General features: G+C 37.6%; 1 protein-coding gene across 3 annotated transcripts in view; it reads left to right on the forward strand.

The window, feature by feature from the left end:
• The first annotated feature begins 799 nt into the window (after positions 1-799).
• tiam1a (TIAM Rac1 associated GEF 1a) overlaps positions 800-25,469 on the forward strand; it is a 95,554-nt gene continuing 70,884 nt past the window's right edge. For 2 of the 3 annotated variants that reach the window (XM_087807944.1, XM_087807946.1), the window contains exon 1: positions 800-955. The gene's annotated coding sequence lies outside the window, so the exon portion shown is untranslated. The remainder of the gene's footprint in view (positions 956-25,469) is intronic. The other variant, XM_087807945.1, reaches the window with a different exon arrangement.

Genomic DNA, 25,469 nt, shown 5'->3' on the forward strand with positions numbered 1-25,469 from the left:
GATGACTGAGGACGAGAGGATACAGTCGACTCCAGCTGCTTAAAGCTGAAGTTTGGACATATTTTGATGAAACAATTGAAAGCAGTAACGACTTCGTCAAGAGTCATGTGGTCTGTAAATACTACAACACCAGCGTCACAATATCCCTGTATTGTAGTAACAATACGTACATAGAGATACTGTATCGTATCACCAGATTCTTGTCAATACACATCTATAGTCAACAATCATAATGACAGAGACGTCTGATAAGACTAAAGGAGAACACATGTAGATCATTTAGTAAGTAAGTAAGTCATTTATATTTATAGAGCGCTTTTCCAGACCAGGGTCACAAAGCGCTTAAACAATCAAAACAATATTCAATATTTAGATAGACTTGGTCTCGGACAGTTTCCGGTTATAGACGGTTTGATGAATACACCTTTTGTTCGGCCCACGACCTTCTCGTACGACCGACCCTTTCCTAAAGTACCCGACCCGTGCATCAGTATGTTGCCGCGAGCGCCTCGGTATCTCTGTTGTCTTTTGTTTACAGCAGCACCGGCAGCAATTAAAGCGGAGCTCGGGGACGACTGGAGGCTCCTGAGAGCCACAGAACCAGCACTCATGCTGGCAGTCAATTGGCCAGTAACTGAGAGATGAGAGAGTGAAGACGGGAGAGGAGGAGGAGGGCGAGAGAGAGAGAGAGAGAGAGAGAGAGAGAGAGGGAAGTGGTGGAGGAGGAGGGCGGGCTCACAAAGGAGGCTGTGCTCACTCTCTTCACAGCTCCCTCAGTTGTGTGTCAGTGTGTAGGCGGCAGCATGTGTGAGTCAGTGCCGGAGTCGACTCATTGATGCAGGGATTCCTCTGTTTGCTTTTCTAGACGAGGACTCGTCTTCGCCGTCTTTTTTTTTTACTGCAAACCATCACAGGGATTTATCTTCACCAGCAGCACCGGGAGCTTGACTTGAAGGTACAAATATTTGTATTTTCTACTGTGTTGATGACGCACGGTGTGAATGAACTTGAGTTTTTCTGGAGAATCTCTTTTTTTGCCAGATGACTTGTTACACTATATTTTATAATGATTCCTTCACAGATTAATATTCCTCGCTTATTACATATATATTATTTTATTAGGTGTGTGACCACATCCAAACACCTTCTCTGTCTCTTATTTTTACATAATTTCTAGTGTGTTTTGAGATTGAAATTTCAAAAACATAAGAAGCCATTGTTTTTTTTTTGAAGTGGCCAGTGTGTGTGTGTGTGTGTGTGTGGAAATGAAAGGAGTTTATCAATCATTAATGTTGTAACTGGGACATTGCCTAGTTTCCTACACGTGGTACTGGAGGAAAATACCTCGACACGTTTGTTCCCAACAGTCGGTACTACCAAAGTATTACTATCCTATGAGGTGTAATAGTGGAGTTAACTGAAGGGCTGATTGGTTATATAGAGGTTTATGGTGTAAATGTCTTCAAGGAAATAGTGTGTAGTGTGTACGCACTTTATGGTTTTGTTTCATTTTGAGTATGTTTGTCACGAGTCACAGGCTGGTTAATGGTCAAGTGACAAAGTGTCCTTCGTCCTGGACACGTTCTTGAAACTGCTCCAACAAGTATTATTGGCTTCATGGAATTAAATGGATTTAATTGTGTATTTTGAATTATTTTCTAGTTGGAATACCAAGTTGTAGCTTGTTTCTCCCAGTTGTGTATTATCGTTATGCAATTGTCAAAAAAGGTCACAAAGTAGCAAAAAGATTTATATAAATCTCAGCCACCAGATATAGGTAAAGGATTTTGTAATTATTCTTGTAGTACATAAACCGTGTATTTCTGCTGCAATTGAATTTCCTCAGGGGCCACATGACTGTAAGGGGTCGTCAAAAAAAGAGAAAAATTATCATTATATCATGAGATTTTATAACGAAGCTAAAAACCCTGCAATTATTATTTAAACATGGTAAGATTAATTCTAAAATAAATCTTACTTTTACTCAATTCTAAATGATTTTGAAAAATAAATTCTCACAAAAAGGACAAATAAAAATAAAATAAAAAATGTTATCGTGTTGTTATATGTTGAAATTAATAATAAAAATAAACAAATAAAGTGTTTAAATAACAGGCGATCATGTGGGGCCCTTAAATACACACAAAATAGACTTAGTCTTAGAGTATTATTCTAGTATTTGTTCATTTTTGTGTTGCAATTAAACTTCCGGCCGCTAGATGGCAGCAGTCATTACGTCCTCCGCAGCTAAAAGAACAATTAAATCCTGGCAATGACTGAGGACGAGAGGATGCAGTTGACTCCAGCAAATAAAGTGTGTATAAAATATAATAACTAAAAAATGATCAATTTACATGCAAATATTTACAGTGTTTGATCATTTTAGTGTTGCAATTAAAATGTTTCCACCAAATGACAATGAATTCCATCGAGATCTTGGCGCTGACTGGGGATGAGAGGATACAGTGACTCCAGCAGCTTTTAAAGCTGATGTTTGGAAATATTTTGGTTTGAAAACAAGTGAAAGTAGTTACGACTTCGTCAAGAGTCATGTGGTCTATAAATACTACAACACCAGAGTCAAGTACTGGACAATACTACACATATATACTTTTTACTACACTATCACAACACCAGAGTCAAGTACTCCACAATACTACACATATATACTTGTTACTACAATATCACAACACCAGAGTCAAATACTCCACAATACTACACATATATACTTGTATCACTATATATATCACAGTTTATTGTTGCCCCTGTATCATATGTATACTGTAACTATTAAATCTGCTTTTTTTATTTCTAGAAAATAACACATCAAATCAAAACTCCATCATCGTTCATTGAGTTTTACTGAAACGTGGACGAAGTGCAGCTCGACTTGTCGACGTTTACTTAAGATGTTGTAGAGATTTGAAAACCACAAGATAATTCCACACAATGATCCGACTCCAGCCTGTCATCTTATCTATGATAAAAAAAAAAAACACTTCAACACACTGATGCATCCGTCGATAAAGATCCTCAACACCATCTAGATATGTATCTTTTTTTTTTTACAACACTCACAAAGACGTGCTGTGGCCCCGAGGCTGCGAAAAAAAACATCTCCAACAAGTGCGTCCATTGAGCGAGTGTCTACGGCAGCATGTGCAGCCCGTGTACACTGAGCTAATATAGAGTGTGAGCGTAAAAAAAAAAAGGGGGGAAGGGTCTGATAAGTGAGCCGCATGTGTGCGTGGGTTCCTATATATGTGTGCGATGGCATATGACCCAGATTAACCACTACGGCTTTTTCCCGCGACGTCAGCTCACCTCCGGAGCAGATATGGAGGCTCATCACTCCGTACTATCTCCCGTGAGCAGCCGTACGTTCGTGAAGTGCTTCTGAAACGAGGGAAGGAAAAACCAAGCGAGCCCGTTGTAATTACATCCCTTCGCTTTGTTGAAGTTACACAAATGACTCGATAATCATCGCAACACGATGAATTAAACCCCCGCGACCTTGTTGTTGTTTAGGAGAGCAAGAGCGCCCCCTCTCTGTGTGATCCTGGCGTCGCTTTGATGAGCGCGTGGCGGGAAACGATAAAGCTAACGTGAAGGGGATCGTCCTCGTCCCTCTTACTTTTGTCTCGCCCTCGTTGCTTTCTCGACGATTCATCCCTTCTTCTTTTTTTTTCTGCTGGTAAGCAAATATGTGGCTTAGGAGCCGTTTCCAGCATCTCCCCCCACATAGCACTGGTTAAATGTTTGTGTTGCCCGTGGGCTCTGTGCGGTTGTGTATCTGTGCACATGGTTGTGTATCTGTGCACGTGCAACGTTTTCTCTCCTTTGTTATTCTTAATCAACTGATGCTTTATCTTATATACGTTTGAAGGACAAAACTCAAGCTTCTAATATCGTAAGATGATGGGTTGTATATTTTCTAAGAGGCATTTTCTGCAGGATAGCTCATTATATAAATACAATTTTTCAGGGTAACTTTTATACCGCATGGCCCGGGGGCAAAATTTGGCCCGGAAAGTCATTTTATGTGGTCCATCAGCTGGTCGTCTCAAAATTAAAAATAGATTATGTTAATCTTTGTATCCTTTTAAGATCTTTGTGTTTTTCTTCTTTGATCTATGCTCTTTATATTTGCATCTTATCTCTCTTTGCACTTTGTTCCTTTTCTTTGCATTTGTTCTTGCTTTTATGAAACTTGGACTGTAAGTAAGTAAGTAATTTGTAATTATAGCGCTTTTCCAGACCAGGGTCACAAAGCACTTAAATAATCAAAACAATACTTAATAAAATATATACTTTAAAGGTCAAGATAATACTGAGAACAACACGATTAAGCCTAAGTTTTCCATTAAAAAAAAAGCATATTGCAGTTAAAAAAAGGAAAAGTGTTGCGAACAAAAGTGCAAACCAAATATTCAGTGTATATTTTAAATAAGCTTCTTCCTTAAGGGGGGAAAATTTCCGCTGCCATGATCATTGAAAGACACAAACCATCTCCCAATTTAACACGACATATTTAAAAAAAAGCAAAATATTTATATATAAAGCACGTTTTACATTTGATTTCAATTTAAATCTTAATAAACATCTTTTTCAGTCTAATTTCAAATGTTCTTTTCTTTAGGGCACATTTTTATTTAAGTGAAAAAGTCAAAAGCAAGTCTTTTAGTTTTGGGACATTTAAAGCAATTTTTTTTAGCATTTCTGGGTATTTTTAAAAATATGTTTAGACCCAGACATTGTAAGGTAAGGTAAGGTAAGGTAAGGTAAGGTAAGGTAAGGTAAAACTTTATTGATCCCTCAGGAGGTCTCCTTCGGGAAATTGTTTTTTACCAATAGCCAGCAATTTTTCATAAACAATAAAATAAAAAATAAAAAATAATACATAAAAAATAAAATAAGAAGAAGAACAAAAAGAGGAAGAACAAGATGACACAATCTAAGTCTAAAGATAAAGACAAAGAACATAGGTCAAAGAAAAACAACAAAGACAAAGGATACAAAGACTAACATAGAACAGAACATCCAGATACTCTCACTCCACTCCTGCCCCCGAACTCAGAATTGTACAATTTAATAGCCCGAGGGATGAATGAGTCCCTGAGTCTATTAGTGTTGCACCTGGGTAGGAGCATTCGTGCACTCATTCTGCTTCTCTGCTCACTGATGACAGTGTTCAGAGGATGACTGTCATCATCCATGATGGACAGTAGTTTGTTCAATGATCTCCTCTCAGCAACTGTCACCAGTGAGTCCAGCTTCATTCCAATTTGTGTACTTCTTCACAGATGTTCTACAAGTATGCCCAATTCCTTGTTTTATTTAGTGATTTAAGAACCTCCTGAGAACGTCTTGAGACGTTTTCATCGTGAGAAAATTCCTCTTGACCTCCGACCCGGTGACCCGAGCGACAGTAGCTAGCATCACGACACAAGGGGTGACGACACGGCCTCAGGAAACTCCACGATCGGAATCGGAAACGTAATTCGTAACGCGAAATCGCCTCGAAGCCACGAGCGAATCACGAGCGAAAAGCTCCGTAACGACATGTGATTAACGTGACATTTTAACAATGTTTTCGAGAAATGACGTGACATTTATTCCTAACAGGAAAGAGACGGAAGCGTCTGCATAGATGTTCCCGTGAAAAGAATGTTTCTAAAGGCGGTGATGATTGTGCAAACGCGCTGGAGGTTTACGTGCGTCCGTTGGAAATGTCGCCGGTCTGGTTCGACCGGAGGCAGTTTCGCGTCAGGTGTTGAACGTGACTGTCAAACATCTAAAACCCACAGATGCAGATGGAGGACAGAAGGGATGTGGGGGGTTCTAATTTGTGTTGGGGTGTATGTATGTGGGGGGGGGGAGGGGATATCTCCCAGCAGCTGACATGATCTGGCATGTGCCCTCATCTCACTTCCTCTCTATTGTCTGTCTCTCGTCTGATTTCGGGAGTTCCTTCCTTCGTCTCCATCTTTGTCTTCATCCGTCGTCCCTCTTTCCCTTTCCCGCCCTCGCTCCGGCGTCGCTGTCGCGTGTCCGTCCATTAGCGGCTGATCGAGGCTTTGTTTGCGGCCCACGCTTCGCATCCATGTGTGTGTGTGTGTGTGTGTTTCCCAAATGTGGCTAATTGTTTTTGTTGAGAAGCAAAACTACACAGTGGGGGTGAGAAAACAAGTGCAGGTGGTGTGTGTGTGTGTGTGTGTGTGTGGGCAAGAACCTGGCGACGATACGATATATTTTGATACTGTAATATAACAAGGATATACTTGTAGTATTGTCCAGTACTTGACTCTGGTGTTGTAGTATTTACAGACCACATGACTCTTGACGAAGTCGTAACTGCTTTCATTTGTTTTCAAACCAAAATATGTCCAAACAACAGCTTTTAAAGCCACTGTATCCTCTCGTCCTCAGTCTATACTTGGATCTCATTGGCTTTCATTGTTGCTTTAGCTGCAGAGAACGTACTAGTTGGAAGTTTAATTGCAACAAACAAATGAACAAACACTTGACTATTTGCATGTTAATTGTAAATAAATTAAAAAAGATTCATACATTTATTGAAATATAAACTATAAAATAACTATAACCAAAATAAATTATGATTGAAGCCAAAAAATATATACATTTTTAATATCTTTTGAATTAAGAAATCAATTAAGTAATTTTTATAATTGACAGAGTATCATGAAAAACATATTTTTTTGCGATTATATTTTGATACTGTAATATAACAAGGATATGTTTGTAGTATTGTCCAGTACATGACTCTGGTGTTGTAGTATTTACAGACCACATGACTCTTGACGAAATCAGCTTTAAAAGCTGCATCCTGTATCCTCTCTTCCTCAGTCATCGCAAGGATCGCGCAATTTTTTTTTATTAAAGGAGGACGTAATGACTGTTGCCACCTAGTGGCCGTAAGTTGAATTGCGACACAAAAATGAGGAAAAGCAGATAATATTTTTATTTAAAAAAACAAAAATCAAATTATTTTACTTTACAAAAACATTATTAAAATATAAACCATAAAATAACTAAATAGATTAAAAAGCCAAAACAGTATCATTGATAAAAAATGTCACAATATTTAAGTGTTAAGTGTTTTTTCTCTCACTATTTGCTGTATTCGAGAGCTACTCTAATGTTCGACAGCAGGTACAACAAATCCATATTTGGACCATAAAGTCTGCAATTATTCAGAACAAAGCAGAAAGGGTTCATATCCTGGTGACACCTCTTCTTATTACCTCACTTAACTGGAACTGCGGGAGTTTGACTAAAAAACTGCTGTTGAAGCGTTTTTGCTGTTCCGACATAATAATGTTCAGCAGGAGCGTGTTCGCTGTAATGAGCTCGTGTAGACGACCCTAGTAAGAGGTTTTCAGTCGGAAGATAAAGAAGTACGAGCTGGTTTTTTTCTTTGTGCTGAAAGATTCATTTCCCTATGATTACAGCTGTTCTTATCTTCATTTCTTCTACGTTATTGTGTACTCATAAGCTGGTTTGTTTTGAAAGATTACAATACACTATTTTACCTCGTCGTTTGGGAGCTGCTGTAGAAGTCTTTCGCTGGCATTCGTGCCATTTAGGTTTCACTTACATGGGGTTATTTACTTCAAGATATGGCAGATACTGATAACCTTTTAAGACTTTTTTTTCACCTAATTGACAATGATCATTTTCTTCTTTACACTTAGGATAGGTATTGAACTTGCGGTCATATTACACAATAAAGCAGTTTTTTTTGTATGGCCAAAAACACCCTCATAACCTTCATTTCGAACAGCCTTGAGTCTTATAATTTGACATAATTTGCAACCTTAAATTGGATACTTATATGAGGACGACCATAAACTACTATTTCATCATATAAAAGGTCTTACTTTGCGGTTACGAAGGGACTAAAATTTGGGGTAAAACGATCGTATCAATGCACTAAATACTAGGCTTTTCTTTCAGATACCTTTAGAGATTATCTTGTGCATAATTGACTGATAATTTTTCTCCTACCTACGCTTATAAAATATGTCTGCATCGCAATACGGTACAACTATACGATATATAGTGATACGTAGTAACAACCAACATTATATTTTGATAGTGTAGTAAAAAGTATATATGTGTAGTATTGGCTAGTATTTTACTTTGGTGTTGTAGTATTTACAGACAACATGACTCTTGACGAAGTCGTAACTGCTTTTTATTTGTTTTCAAACCAATATATGTCCAAACATCAGCTTTAAAAGTCACTGTATCCTCTCGTCCCCAGTCAACGCTATGATTTCATTGTTCCTTTAGCTGCGGAGAACGTGATAAGATTGTAGGCCGGACATGTAATTACAAAAAAAAAAAAAGAACAAACGCTGGAATGTTAATTTTAAATAAATTTAAAAAATATCAAAATCTTCATAGTATGTACATAGTACATAACTATAACCAAATTAAAATAAAATTCTAAAGCCAAAAATATATACATTTAAAATATTTTTTGAGTTAATAAATCAATAAAGTGTTTTTTGTTATGGACACAGTATCAAGAAGAAAAAAATTGCAATATTTAAGTTTATATTGTGTATATTTAAGTGTATATTGTATATATTTAAGTGTATATTTAAGTGTTTATTGTGTATATTTAAGTGTATAAACTAAACAACTATAACTAAAATGTCCCCTTGTGGGACTAATAAAGGAAAACCTTCATCTTCTCCTTCATAAAACAAAGGCATCGAACTCGGGTTCGTTGGTGGCTTCGACCTCAAACCTTGAGTAACATCTTAAGAGCAACAACCGCATCCATCCTTTTCTAGATGTGAAAGAATGTTTGTGTCGTTCAAACCCTGACGACACAGTTATGAAGCCTTTAAAGAGGAACATCGTAGGAAGCCACGAGTGACGTTCAGACGCGCTGAGCGAGGATTTAAGGAAAAAAGAAGGATTAGCGTGTTGGTGTCAAGAACATCAAAGATGGAGCTTCTCCACCTTTATCTTTACGACCCTTTATGCTCATGTTTGCTGGTGAGACTTTACGACAGAGGAAGTGGGTCGTCGCCCCTCAGACCTCTTTCTTTCACCGGGCCGGAGGATCCCGACACGGGCGACTCAACCCTTCATCACATAGTCACGCTTCGCATTCCTGCCCGTTGACCTGGAAGTGATGCGGCGAGATCGTACAAGGCCGGTTCTCAAAAAGCCGCCCGCATTGGTAAGTGTGTGCGAATATTGATGCCACAGTATCCGAGTGCGGAGGCGTGATGGAAGTGCTGGCCGACATCTTACGGGCATAGATTTTTTGTTCTGGAAATTCTGATTCCTTTGGATTCAAACTATGGTTCTTTTCTATAGATCCTGCTGTTTGTTGTTGTGTTCGAGGTGCACGAGTGTGTTGACGTGTGTGTGGTCGGACCTCCCTTTTGTCCTTCTCCCCCCTCAGGCCTGCACTCAGATGTCAGTGTCATGTTGAGCTTATACAGGTCACTAATGGACCGGGCGAGAAGCCTCCATTCACCAGAGTCACTCAGGGCCTAAACAATGAATGAAGGTTTTTCAAACCCCAGTGTGTGTGTGTGTGTGTGTGTGTGTGTGTGTGTGTGTGTGTGTTCCATTTCTCCCGGGAAGTGGACCCATTGACCTAGATCCTACCCCAGTCCAGTAAAAAGAAGCATCACAGCTGATGGGGATTTTTTTGGTGGGCGTCTCGCTCTTATCTCCTGTTGACTTCCTGACAAAAGCGTCCCAGTGATGGTCGGACCAGAGAAACCGTTATCAGCTCTGACTTGAGATTGCACTTGAGATTTATGAAAACACACGCATTCAACTGAAAAACTGCTGCCTGGGCATTAAGTATTCCATGGTATTACCTCTGTGACCGTTGCTGTATTTTTTGGACTGTAAGACGCAGCGGATTATAAGGCGTATTAGAGGCACGATTCCACTCCGTAAGTCAGTAGCCTCTTTGAGTTATTCTGTGGAGCTTGCAGAAAAAATATTACTGAGCCTCACTGAGTAATACTACAGAGCATCTCGGAGAAATACAAATAAATAAAATCGAAATAATAAATGAAAGTCTACAACAGACCCCCGCCAGGTAATACTACTGAGCCTTGCGGAAGAATAACACAGAGCTTTGTGGAGTAATACTACGGAGCCTTGCAGACTAATAGTAAAGAGCATCGCAGACTAATACTACAGAGCTTCGCTGAGTAATACTACAGAGCACCATAGACTAATACTACAGAGCTTCGCTGAGTAATACTATGGAGCAATGCAGACTAATACTACAGAGCTTCGCTGAGTAATACTACAGAGCACCACAGACTAATACTACAGAGCTTCGCTGAGTAATACTATGGAGCAATGCAGACTAATACTACAGAGCTTCGCTGAGTAATACTACAGAGCTTCGCTGAGTAATACTACGGAGCCTCGCAGACTAATACTACAGAGCTTCGCTGAGTAATACTACGGAGCATCGCGCAGTAATACTAAGAGCCTTGCAGAGTAATACTACAGAGCCTTTCAGAGTTATACTACAGAGCCTTACAGAGTAATACTACAGAGCCTACCAGAGTTATACTACAGAGCCTTGTGGACTGATACTAAGGAGCCTTCCAGAGAAATACTGAGCCTCGCGGAGTAATACTATGGAGCCTTGTGGACTAATACTACGTAGACGAGTAGTGACTTACTTAAGTTTTCACTTGTGATATTTGCCTGAGCATCAACAACCAATTTCATGGTATTAATTCTGGTCTGGAACCAGTTTAACTGTTTCTGTGAGGTGTTTTTTGGATGGTTTGACAAACTGAATTTTTCAGATTTATACTTGGCAAAGAAAAAGTGTGAGTGAAGTGTAAAGAGTGTTTCTCTCTTCAAGTCTTTGAATCCTAAAATGCCTGAATTTAAATGAAATAACTGTCCAACAAACGTGGAGATTTCACTTGAGTCCGACATGTTCCAGAGATGTTCTAGTTCCTGAGCTTCTCTGCGAGACAATGAAGGTCCAGTGTGACAGAACAGCTGATATTTGTCTGCAACATTCTTACGGAACATCTTCTTCCTTCACTGCACTATTGTCTGAGTCTTAAGAGGACACTTTGTTGGACAGTGTTGTTGTTGACTCAGGTGCTCGGTCGACCCCCTCACACTTCCTCGTCTTATCAGTCCACGCTGAGGCTTATCTGGACGCTCCACTGAGGGAAGATTATTCCTTTGATGTTTCCATATTTAGTTTCACTCGTTCTTCATTCAGCATCACAGGGATCCTAAGAGTTTGTCGGACAGGATTAGAGAATCTTCATTTAAGGGTATTAGCCTCATTAGCCACAAGCTAATGGTTGATGGCAACACCATGTAGATCAAATTATTCTTTCCACATTTTCTTTTGGACCAAAAAAAACTTCTGGTATAGACGACTACAGAGGACAAAACCGCTAAGGCTAGCTAGCGTGCGGCTGGAATCAGAAATGTTCGAAACTGGTAACGATACCGATACATTTACTTTGATACTGGTTACTGAACATCTACGTAACATTTCGTATTTTTAAACAATTCCTAAAAGTGAAAAAATAATCTTATGTTCACTGCCTTTGTCAAATCCACATATTATCAAGATTTGATCAGAAGAGGGTATCGAAACTTTGCACATAGAGACGAAGAATTTTACGATACTCGGTACTACCGAAGCATTTCGATCGGTGCCTGTAAAGAACTGAAGTTCGATACCCAGCCCTAGTTTCAAATGAGGGGGGGTGTATAGGCAAGAATATATGATACGTATCACGACACATGGGTATCGATAAAACATATTACGATATGTTGTGATATTGTAGTAACAAGTATATATGTGTAGTATTGTCCAGTACTTGACTCTGGTGTTGTGATATTGTAGTAACAAGTATATATGTGTAGTATTGTCCAGTACATGACTCTGGTGTTGTGATAGTTTAGTAACAAGTATATATGTGTAGTATTGTCCAGTACTTGACTCTGGTGTTGTGATATTGTAGTAACAAGTATATATGTGTAGTATTGTCCAGTACTTGACTCTGGTGTTGTGATAGTTTAGTAACAAGTATATATGTGTAGTATTGTCCAGTACTTGACTCTGGTGTTGTGATAGTTTAGTAACAAGTATATATGTGTAGTATTGTCCAGTACATGACTCTGGTGTTGTGATAGTGTAGTAACAAGTATATATGTGTAGTATTGTCCAGTACATGACTCTGGTGTTGTGATAGTTTAGTAACAAGTATATATGTGTAGTATTGTCCAGTACTTGACTCTGGTGTTGTGATATTGTAGTAACAAGTATATATGTGTAGTATTGTCCAGTACTTGACTCTGGTGTTGTGATAGTTTAGTAACAAGTATATATGTGTAGTATTGTCCAGTACTTGACTCTGGTGTTGTGATATTGTAGTAACAAGTATATATGTGTAGTATTGTCCAGTACTTGACTCTGGTGTTGTAGTATTTACAGACCACATGACTCTTGACGAAGTCGTAACTGCTTTCATTTGTTTTCGAACCGAAATATGTCCAAACATTAGCTTTAAAACCTGCTGGACTCACTGTATCCTCTCGTCCTCAGTCAATACCTGGATCTCTCTGGATTTTATTGTTACTTTAGCTGCAGAAAATGTACTGACTGATGGTCGGAAGTGTCATTGCAATGAAACATATAAACAAACCCTGGAATATTTGCCTGTTAATTAAAAAAAAAAAATCAAAAAAAAAAATCCATTGTTATGTAAACTATAAAATTACTATATTCAAAATAAAATCGATTTGAAAGCCAAATCTCAATTTAATTTTTTTTTTGTTTAAGAAATCGATTAAGTGCTTTTTATTAATAACACAGTATCTTTAAAAAATCTATATTATTTAATTGTATTTCAGATTTGCATGTATTTATATTGTAGTAACTATATTTTCCTAGTATTGTCCAGTACTTGACTCTGGTGTTGCTGAAGTTTTAACTGCTTTCATTTGTTTTCAAACCAAAATATGTCCAAACATCAGCTTTAAAAGCTGCTGGAGTCACTGTATCCTCTCGTCCTCAGTCATTGCAGGGATCACTTAGGATTATCATATTTTTTTTTAGCTGGGGAGGATGTAAGTTTAATTGCGCCACAAAAATGAAAGAATTGTTTTGATACGATGGATAAAGTGTTGTGAATATTGGAATGGAACTGTGGGAAAGAGTGAAAGAAGGATGCGAGGAAGATTCTAGGAGCTATTAGCCTGTTAAAGATAAACAACCAAACCGTTCTTTTAACAGTGAACGATGCTTTCTTTGACCGTTAACCTCCATCCAGCCCTTCAATAATTCACAAACGACCCCTGTGCAGCCGTATAGTTAGTGACAACGGATCGTTCCGGTCTTTCCCTCTTTGAAGTGACAAAAACATCCATCTCCATCATCCCCTCAGGACTTATCAGCGCCTCTCATGTCTGCCTCTACCTCCGCACACATCATTCACCCGTCTACCTGTGGCCCCAACACTCAATTTCCCCGGCCCCCCTGTCGCCGTAACAGCCTCTCATCCCTCTTTCAACACCATCATCCCTTTTTTTTCTTTCGCTCCCAACCCCCTGGATCAGGCTGCCACCTCCGTCAGCCTCCATTCCTAAAACCCTCTCATTCCCTCGCTCAGCACTCGTCCGCCCTATTATTTCTGCGTCTCATCAGTCTGAGAGGGAAGGATCACCCGCTCATTTGCCCAAATTCCTTCCTCTCCGTCTATTGTCTGGCTCAGTTTGAAGAATAAATTATACTTAAGTTAAAAATGTTTCCACTCGCCCTCGTGTCGACTAATGTTGGGATTATTTTCAGAGTAATCTGTTATTTTTAGAGTTAAAGAGAAAAATGTTAGTTTATTTTTCATTACGTATACAAAGAAATTGGATCTTATTAAACATAAAGTCACATTTTAAACTACTAATGCATTAAATGAATCGGGTTATTTGGTTGGTAGTATTTTGTTCAGGACTATTTTTGAAATATTTTCAGAATAATCGGTTATTTTTAGAGTTAAAGAGAAAAATGTTTGTTCATTTTTAATTACATATACAAAGAAATTGGATCTTCTTAGACATAAACAAACATTTTAAACTACTAATGCGTTAAATAAATCAGGTTTATTGGTTAGTAGTACTTTGTTCATGACGATTTTTACGATACCATACGATACAATACGATACGATGGGTGGATGGATACGACACGATACAATGGATGGATACGATAGACACAATACCATACGATACCATACGATACCATACGATACCATGCGATAAAATTTGATAGATACGATACGATCGATACAATACGATATGCTAGACACGATATGATACGATACAATACGATATAATAGATACGATATGATAGATACGATATGATAGACATGATACGATACGATACAATACGATACGATACGATACGATACGATACGATACGATACGATACGATACGATACGATACGATACGATACGATACGATACGATACGATGCGATAAGACAGGATACGATACGATATGATACGATAAGACACGATACGATAAGACACGATAAGACACGATACGATACGATACAATATGACACAATACGATAGACACGATACGACACGATACGATACGATACGATGGATACGATAGATCAACTTTATTGATCAAGGGTGAGTACTTGGATATAATAATAAATACACTTTTGTACAAAATAATGTTAAGATATAATTAAAATAAACTCTTAAAACAACAAGGTTTTATTATAATTAATTTCTATTTTCACTGACCTGAGATCGTTGTATCTCCGCGTCTACGGTGTGTCTTATCAGACATACCAGCGACCTCTGAGGATTTTCATATTAAAACAGGAAGTCGTTAATCAAACAGACTGAGCAACGCTTTATGTATTTTGACATTTGCCTTCATATGTCAGACGCCTGGACGTTCTAGAAGGTGAGGATAGGATTTTTAGGTTATTCCTATGAATAACTTAGAGCCGGCTTCTATTATTTAGTCGTGTAAAACATGGCAGTCATGCATATTGAATGAATATATATTCATAATGTAGTATTTTCAGGGTGAGTGCCTGGTGCATGTGCTGGGCCAAAGTTCAACCTTTGGTTCTGAATCCAAAGTCTAGATTTGTTTGTCAGATCTTAACCTTCCAAGGTGGACTGTTGACTTGTCCACGGGCTGTTCTGGTTCTTGACCGGTCCAACTGCTTCCTGCTGTCTCTGTGTCTGACACAAGAGCCGGAGGCTTTAGTGACCCATTTTTGTGGAAGTCTTTTGCATGTAGAGGTTATTCAAAGTTTTATGACACAAAATTAAAAAAAAATGTTTTTAGTAGCAGTGTATCGATATTAAAAATAAATAATTAAATAAATGTATGTATATGTGTATGTATATGTATATGTATATTTATATGTGTATGTATATGTATATGTATATGTATATGTATATGTATATGTATATGTATAACAGTTATTTTAATTAAAAGTAATTTTATGGTTTATAGTTCAGTGTACATTTTATTGTGTGTATAAAAGACAATAATTTGCCTCTTTTTTTAGCCCTTTGTAAGTTACCCCTAAAATTAAAAGTTTTACTTTTTTTTATCCATTATTAGAAGAATGATAAGTATATTTGTAAAATAATTGATTCATTAATTGGATATTTTAATAGTTTACTTGTTGAATACTAACTTTGTCATAAATGAAAAATAAAGAAAATAAATAACTAAAAAAACATACATAGAGTTGTGGGAATTCCCATGATTCATTGCAGGACTGATGCTAATCTCGTCTTGTAAAATTGTAGTAATTAAAACCGAAGGTTCTGACTTTTTCAGTTTTCTACATATTATCTTTAAAGCAATAGATTTGAGTTTTAACCAATATCATAAAATATCAAGTCAATTCTATTCGTTTTGAGCCGATAGCGGTTAGCATGCTGTTAGCGTCAGCTACTTAGCATTAGTCCTTACTTTCCTAATGAAGATACTTTTCATTTAAACTGTTTCACTTCTTCGCTGCTCTCAGGCTGTTCAATCCTCTTTCCAGCAGCATGTTCCTGCCAACAAACCGGTGAAAAAAAAAACAGAATTTTCCTCTATGAATATTCCTCTATGCTTCTCTTCTTCAACATCTTTCCTGTGCTCCGACACTCCCAGACTCTCTCGCCCCGGGGCCCTGGCTCCCACGGGGGGTTTCTACGCTTTCCAACTGAAAGTGGAGCACAGTTGCCGTCTTGTCCGACGGCGTTTTTCCTGCCAACGTTTATTTGGACTCGAACGTTCCGTTGATTGACGGCTCGTCATCAGAACTTTTCCTCCCAGCTAATCGCTGACACTTGATCCCCGATGGTGGCGTTGATTTATGAGCCTTTCAAAGACGTGTTCGGTCGTCAGCCACGGTATCTCAGAACGCTTCCCAATCCAAAACGGTGGGTAACAAAAGGGGCGGAGCCTCTGGAGCTTCACGCACTCATTGACTTTCTGCGGCGGATTTTCCTTTAAAATATGGTAATCCCCCGAGCGCCGGGCTGCAGAGACAGTCAAGTGAAATCCCAGTTAAGGAGCGTACGCTGTAAGCCGCGAGGAAGACGGGGGAGCGTGTTTAATGAGGTTAGTGACACTTGAGGAGTGAAGAAGGAGGAATTCTGGGAATTCTACCATCACGTCTGTTCCTGGCTGGATAGACAGATGCCACACAAGCTCTTCTTGGATTCATACTGTTGTTGCTTCGATACACGCCTGCTCTTTATCACCTGTCGGCAACATGGACTGCAAGTAGAATATCAGTCAGTTGTGTGTACATATATGTGTAGTATTGTCCAGTACTTGACTCTGGTGTTGTAGTATTTACAGACCACATGACTCTTGACGAAGTCTTAACTGCTTTCATTTGTTTTCAAACCAAAATATGTCCAAACATCAGCTTTAAAAGCTGCTGGAGTCACTGTATCCTCTCGTCCTCAGTCACCAAATAATAACTATGGTAAAAAAATTATGATTTGAAAGCCTCATTAAAAATGTATTTATTTATCTAAGTGCTGTTGCAATACAAAATATTGCGATACATCGCAGTATCAATAAATTCCAACACCCCTACGATACAGGGTCAATGATACAATATAATGTGATACTGTAGTATGGTTTTAACGCCATATTTTAAATTGATTTGTTTTTTAGTTGCTAAAAGTGCTGTTGATATATTGATACGCTATCATGGAAAAATATTGTGATATATTGCTGAATAAATACAGTATTTGTATACAGAACAATACAAGGTCAATGATACAATGTATTGTGATACTGTAGTAACACGGATATATTTGTAGTATTGTCCAGTACTTGACTCTGGTGTTGTGATAGTGTAGTAACAAGTATATATGTGTTGTATTGTCGAGTACTTGACTCTGGTGTTGTGATAGTGTAGTTACAAGTATATATGTGTTGTATTGTCGATTACTTGACTCTGGTGTTGTGATAGTGTAGTAACAAGTATATATTTGTAGTATTGTCCAGTACTTGACTCTGGTGTTGTGATAGTGTAGTAACAAGTATATATGTGTTGTATTGTCGAGTACTTGACTCTGGTGTTGTGATAGTGTAGTAACAAGTATATATTTGTAGTATTGTCGAGTACTTGACTCTGGTGTTGTGATAGTGTAGTAACAAGTATATATGTGTAGTATTGTCCAGTACTTGACTCTGGTGTTGTGATAGTGTAGTAACAAGTATAAATGTGTTGTATTGTCCAGTACTTGACTCTGGTGTTGTGATAGTGTAGTAACAAGTATAAATGTGTAGTATTGTTGAGTACTTGACTCTGGTGTTGTAGTATTGACAGACCACATGACTCTTGACGACGTCTTAACTGCTTTTATTTGTTTTCAAACCAAAATATGTCCAAACATCAGCTTTAAAGCTGCTGGACTCACTGTATCCTCTCGTCCTCAGTCATTGCTAGGGATTTCATTGGTACTTTGGTCATCTAGTGGCTGGATGTTTTACTTGCAACACATTTATAATACTTGGTTCTTGTTATGTTTGTGAACAAACTACAAAAATCGTTATGTAATATTTTGTTTATATCCACTTTATTGAAATATCAACTGAAATAAGAAATATATATGTTTTTATAACGTCTTTTTGGTTGTTGTTGAATGTCAAAATAGTATTGAGAAGTTGTTTCATATTAATAAATAGGTTGTGCGTTTCGACGATGCTTGAAAACTATATTTTTTACACCAGAAAAAAAAAAAAAAAAAAACTTTTTTTGTCTCTTTAGATGGTAGTTGTTTTTGAATTCACTCATAACAGTAAGTAAGTAAGTAAGTAAGTAATATTTATTTATATAGCGCTTTTCGAGACCAGGGTCACAAAGCGCTTAAACAATCAAAACAATACTCAAAACAGTACATACTTTAAAGATCAAGATAATACTGAGAACAACACAGGAGTTCGAGAAATTCAAGGAAAAGCCTGAACAAATAGAAACGTCTTAAGATGTTTCTTAAAGGAGTCAGTAGACTCCATCAAGCGCAAAGAGTCACATTTTTTAAATGACATTTTAACTGCCAAACTTTGCTCTACATTCTCTCCAAATGTTTGTGTGTTGAAATATGCCTATAAATAAATAAACAAATACACATGTACACACTAAAAAAAACATACAGTTCTACTACTGTCCCTGTTTATGTTACATTAAGGCTTCATTGAGTTCCACAGACTCGTCTGTAGTCTTTGACTCGGGAAATGACAGCGAGTTCAGTAAATGAAAATGATTTGGTTTCCTCCACTTTGTTCTGTCACTTGTGGTGTGGAAATGAAAAGAGCTCTTGAGCAAAGCATCAGGATTCGTCTCTCAGCAGTTTAAAGAAACGACTTTGATTTAAGTAGAAGCTGCAGCGACCAGGCTCGGAGGCGTTGTGTGTTTGTATGTGTGTGATTGTGAGTGTGTGAGTGTGTGTGTGAGTGTGTGTGAGTGGGGTGTTGGCATGTGTCTTGTCAGATCCTAAAAGGATGAATAAGAAGCTAATCTTCTTGCAGGGAATAGAACCAGTGACGTCTCCGACAGCCTCGGAGGAGCTGCAGGGATACGGAGGTCGATTCGTGCCAAAATTATTCAATTTCAAGAGTCGCTTAAAAAGCAACTTTCTTTTCATTTAATATTTTCATTTCCTTTGTTATTAAAGTAGCTCAACCTTTTTTTTTATTGATTGAAGCAAATGTTTTGATTTGATTTTTCTTTTGATTAAAAACATGTTTATAATAGATTTTTTTAAAGCAACTTTTTTAGTTTCAACATATGTTTGTTGTTTAAAGGAATTAAAGCAAAGCAACTTTTTAAAGATTTTAATAACCATTTTTAATGAAGCAACTTTTGGGGGATTGTAGCAACTTTTATATTTATTGGAAATATATAACTATATTTAAATGGAATTATTTTGTTATTCAAGCAACCTTTTTATTCATCTTAAATATATATATTTTTAAATTATACCTTTTTCATTTGTTTTTTTCAAAGAATTTATAAAAAATGTAAAACATTTAATTGAAAATAGGCGAGCATTGTTAGCATGTGTGTATCACAGGTGTGTGTGCAGGCGAGCATTGTTAGCATGTGTGTATCACAGGTGTGTGTGCAGGCGAGCATTGTTAGCATGTGTGTATCACAGGTGTGTGTGCAGGCGAGCATTGTTAGCATGTGTGTATCACAGGTGTGTGTGCAGGCCAGCATTGTTAGCATGTGTGTAGTACAAGTGTGTGTGCAGGCCAGCATTGTTAGCATGTGTGTATCACAGTTGTGTGTGCAGGCGAGCATTGTTAGCATGTGTGTAGTACAAGTGAGTGTGCAGGCCAGTATTGTTAGCATGTGTGTATCACAAGTGTGTGTGCAGGCCAGCATTGTTAGCATGTGTGTATCACAGGTGTGTGTGCAGGCGAGCATTGTTAGCATGTGTGTATCACAGGTGTGTGTGCAGGCGAGCATTGTTAGCATGTGTGTATCACAGGTGTGTGTGCAGGCGAGCATTGTTAGCATGTGTGTATCACAGGTGTGTGTGCAGGCGAGCATTGTTAGCATGTGTGTATCACAGGTGTGTGTGCAGGCGAGCATTGTTAGCATGTGTGTATCACAGGTGTGTGTGCAGGCGAGCATTGTTAGCATGTGTGTATCACAGGTGTGTGTGCAGGCGAGCATTGTTAGCATGTGTGTATCACAGTTGTGTGCAGGCAAGTATTGTTAGCATGTGTGTATCACAGGTGTGTGTGCAGGCGAGCATTGTTAGCATGTGTGTATCACAGTTGTGTGCAGGTGAGCATTGTTAGCATGTGTGTATCACAGTTGTGTGCAGGCGAGTATTGTTAGCATGTGTGTATCACAGGTGTGTGTGCAGGCGAGCATTGTTAGCATGTGTGTATCACAGGTGTGTGTGCAGGTGAGCATTGTTAGCATGTGTGTATCACAAGTGTGTGTGCAGGCGAGCATTGTTAGCATGTGTGTATCACAAGTGTGTGTGCAGGCGAGCATTGTTAGCATGTGTGTATCACAGGTGTGTGTGCAGGCCAGCATTGTTAGCATGTGTGTAGTACAAGTGTGTGTGCAGGCCAGCATTGTTAGCATGTGTGTATCACAGTTGTGTGTGCAGGCGAGCATTGTTAGCATGTGTGTAGTACAAGTGTGTGTGCAGGCCAGTATTGTTAGCATGTGTGTATCACAAGTGTGTGTGCAGGCGAGCATTGTTAGCATGTGTGTATCACAGGTGTGTGTGCAGGCGAGCATTGTTAGCATGTGTGTAGTACAAGTGTGTGTGCAGGCCAGTATTGTTAGCATGTGTGTATCACAAGTGTGTGTGCAGGCGAGCATTGTTAGCATGTGTGTATCACAGGTGTGTGTGCAGGTGAGCATTGTTAGCATGTGTGTATCACAGGTGTGTGTGCAGACGAGCATTTTTACTTTTACCAAATCTTAGCAAGTATAGCTTTTATATTTTCTTTTTCCCAATTTACATTTAAGTTGCTTAAGACCTTGGCTCACATTGCCAGGATCCACGGTCCAAAAGAAACCGTGTCTTTGTACTAAGAAGAACATGAAAGCGTGACATGGGAGTTTTTAAAAAATACACCACACTGTACTGATAGAAAACACATTTTAACACAATTGAATTTTTTTTGAAACCTAATGAAATTATAATATAATTCAAAAATATAAATATCTTCATATTTTTTTTAATTTCCCCCCAAAAATTCCCCAACCAGTATAGCATTTATTCTCTAAAAAATATATATATATATATTTTATTATGTTTACTACTGATATTATATATATATATATTTCATAAATGAATGCCTATGTTTAGATTTACGTCTTATTATATTTGTATTTTAGCAGTTTTTACATTTTCTCATATATATTTTTTTACCTTTTCATTGTTTATAAAAAACATTTTTGTAGATTTTTTTTTTAACCAAAAATCATGTTTTTTTTTGTTTTTTCTACAAACATTTCTGGACATTTAGTTTTATTTGCGCGGTATTAGAAATTTAAATGATAAAAAAAACAAATCGAGACGTACATATGAGATTCTCTTCTCTTGTTCTAGTACCTGGTTCTAGTACCTGGTTCTAGTACCTGGTTCTCGTACCTGGTTCTAGTACCTGGTTCTAGTACCTGGTTCTAGTACCTGGTTCTACTTCATGGTTCTAGTACCTGGTTCTAGTACCTGGTTCTAGTACCTGGTTCTAGAACCTGGTTCTAGTACCTGGTTCTAGTACCTGGTTCTAGTACCTGGTTCTAGTACCTGTCCTGACGGTGACATAGGATCCCGTCAGTGACGCCTCACGACGAGTCACTGAGCAGCAGGTTTTGCACGTGTGGTTTGATTCGTGGCGAAGGGACGGCCGGTGCGGGTGGAGCTGAGAGACGGTGTTCAGATGAGGACGCTGGCATCGGGTGTGTCTGCGGCATTGTTGTCCTGACAGGTTTTTGGTACTTTTCCAAAGAATTTGTACGTTGAGCAGAGGTGTAAGTTAATATCCGTACACTTAAATATCACAATACTATATTAAGATTCAACAGCAATGTTTAGTTTGTTTTTTTTAGCTTTAAAATCATGTTTTTTTATGATTTATATCTGAATAAATTGTGTGTAAAATAAAATATTTAACTTTTTAAAGCTTTAAATATACAAATATTCACATTGTTTGTTCATTTTCGTGTTGCAATTAAACCTCCGGCCGCTAGATGGCAGCAGTCGTTATGTTAAAGAAAATCCTGGTGATGACATGGGGACGAGAGGATACAGTGACTCCAGCACCTTTTTAAAGCTGATGTTTGGACATATTTTGGTTTGAAATCAAATGAAAGCAGTTACGACTTCATCAAGAGTCATGTGGTCTGTAAATACTACAACACCAGAGTCAAGTACTGGACAATACTACACATATATACTTATTACTACACTATCACAACACCCAGAGTCAAGTACTGGACAATACTAGAAACATATATACTTGTTACTACAGTATCATGATATATTGTATCGTTGATACTTATCAAATCACCAGATTATCCTATTTTTATTGTAAATATTTGTTTTGATCGGAGCCATATTTTTTGGAAAATTTTATATATTTAATTTATTATTATTTAATTATTATTAAAACATTTTATTAATGATAGTTTTCTTTCATTGAAAACAATTTGTTGATTTTTATATATATATATATATATATATAGTCTTTTTTAAATTTAAAATATAATAGGTTGAACCAAGTTTTTTTTGATCGAAAATACGTTTATTAATGGAATGTATTGTTTCAAAGCATTTTTTTTTTATTGAAAATATTGTTTAGATTAAAGCAACTTATTTTACTAATTAAACAGTAAACTGTTGTTTTAAAATATATGTTAATTAATGGATTTTTCAAAGGCATTTTCTATTTAACTAACTTTTTATTGTCTATATATATATATATAGACAATAAAAAATAAAATAAAATAAAATAAAGTATATATATATATATATATATATATATATTATTTTCCACCTCCTCATTGAACTTCATGCTTGTTGCTCAAAGTCACTTCTGAGCAGACGGTTCGACTCCTTCGTCTTCCACTCCTGCCTACATCCCTGATGCCTTGCTCCAGGGCAGTGGAAGCGGAAGCGACGCAGATTCTAATCGTTTCAGACGTTTTACCGCCAGAGGAGGAAGAAACGCTGAGTTTGCTTCTCCCCTGAGTTTTGTCTCGCAGGTTTGCTTGTTTGGCATCTGCTGAGAGATTATCTCGACTGAGCCACGAGCTCGACAACAACACAACACACAGTTTAGCGAAGACTATTTAAAAGAAGCAACTGATGGAGTACTTTGTACATTTATGACACAGTATTTATCTCTTGAAGATGGATTACGTTGCAGTGAATATCACTTTTTCCTGCTCGACTATTTTAGTCTTGATGCTCAAAAATCCCTTCGTTTTATTGTAAACGTCGAAATCTTGAAACTGATTTGTGTTTTTACAAGATACTACACAAAACCTATGAGGTGTTGTTGTGAAACTCTTGCTCATGAGCACCATTCATTTGAAGGTTGAGTTTCCAGAGCACGAAGGTTGCTGGTTCAATTCCTGCTGTGCAGCTCGCATAGTGTTTAGCAACCTGGTCAATAATGTTAGAATTAGGGGAGAAGTAAATACTGATACATATAAATATTGCAATATTTCTTCACAATACTGTATGATATTCAACAGTATTGTAACAATTTTAAAAGGATTTATTTTTTACATTATTTATTTACATTTTGCTTTCAAATCATATTTTTATCTTAGTTTATTTATAGTTTATATGATGTTTTTTCAAAACAGTGTGTATTAAATAAAAATAATTGTTTTAGTTCTTTGTCAATTATGATTATCATGCAAACATTCACAGCGTTTGTTCATTTTTGTGTTGCAAATAAAGCCACGGCCTCTAGATGGCAGCAGTCATCACGTTCTCCGAAGTAAAAGGGCTGAGGATGAGAGGATACACCTGATGTTTGGACATATTTTGGTTTGAAAACAAATGAAAGCAGTTACGACTTTGTCAAGAGTCATGTGGTCTGTAAATACTGCAACACCAGAGTCAAGTACTGGACAATACTACATGTATATCCTTGTTACTACACTATCACAACACCAGAGTAAAGTACTCGACAATACTACACATATATCCTTGTTACTACACTATTGCAACACCAGAGTAAAGTACTCGACAATACTACACATATATCCTTGTTACTACACTATTGCAACACCAGAGTCAAGTACTCGACAATACTACAAATATATACTTGTTACTACACTATCACAACACCAGAGTCAAGTACTCGACAATACTACACATATATACTTGTTACTACACTATAACAACACCAGAGTCAAGTACTGGACAATACTACACATATATAGTTGTTACTACAGTGTCACTATATATCGTGATATGTATCCTATCTATCCTCTCTAGTAATTACGTACTCTGCGGCTCGAGAAACATTAAAATCCCGCAACATCCCCTGACTGAGGACGAGAGGATACAGTCGACTCATAATTTAACAATTATATTTTGTACTTCATTTTCATTAATTATTTAATTGTAAATCTCAGTTATAGTATTTAATTTCCCTTCTTTCATTGATGTTCTTGATTAATTGACATCAAATATTCGATAGAAAAAATGTATAAAACAAAATACCATGTTAGTAAAAAACCACATTCATTTTCTTTGGTTATTTTTCCTTCAGAACATATTGTTGAGTAGAAAATGAATGAAAACACATTCACTCGTCGAGGTTCATTCAAATACTTCTTTGGGAAACGAGAGCCGCAGGACCGGTCGCTACCAGATTTTCAGATTATATCCCTAATCTGGGTTTTGGCAACATATCGGGGTCTCATCGTCAGCGCCGACCGGCAACATGTTGTCGGTTCTCACGGCAACGATTAGAAAACGTATCACCATGAAAAAAAACATGAATATTAGATTATTATCTAATGTAAAAAGTCACTCCTGCAGACATGAACTCACTCGACGAGTAACTTAAGCAGAAAATTACGACGCACGGTCGTGATCTATCGCTTATTACGAGCTTCTTAATCCCTCGTCTTTGTCTGCCTGAAGGTGAAAAGTGATTTCCCTGAAGGTCGCGTCTCAACACGCCTGATGGTTTCGGGTTCAAGTTTCAGGGAGCAGTTCAAAGATACTTGTTTTTATTGTGGTTTCCTAACGATGAGTGGTGTATTCATTTTTGTGTGTATCGACGTCGGGTCGACTTTGACCGCCGTGGTTTTCTCTTCCCTTTCATCCTGTCTTCTGTTCTTTCCCTCTCGCTTCCATCGCCGCCTTTCAAAGCCTTCGTACCTGGTTTTTCAGAAGTTTTTGTCACTTTTGAGTGTTTGAAG

Source organism: Callionymus lyra, chromosome 14, assembly GCF_982586985.1.
Source record: "Callionymus lyra chromosome 14, fCalLyr1.hap1.1, whole genome shotgun sequence".
Taxonomy (NCBI): Eukaryota; Metazoa; Chordata; class Actinopteri; order Syngnathiformes; family Callionymidae; genus Callionymus; species Callionymus lyra.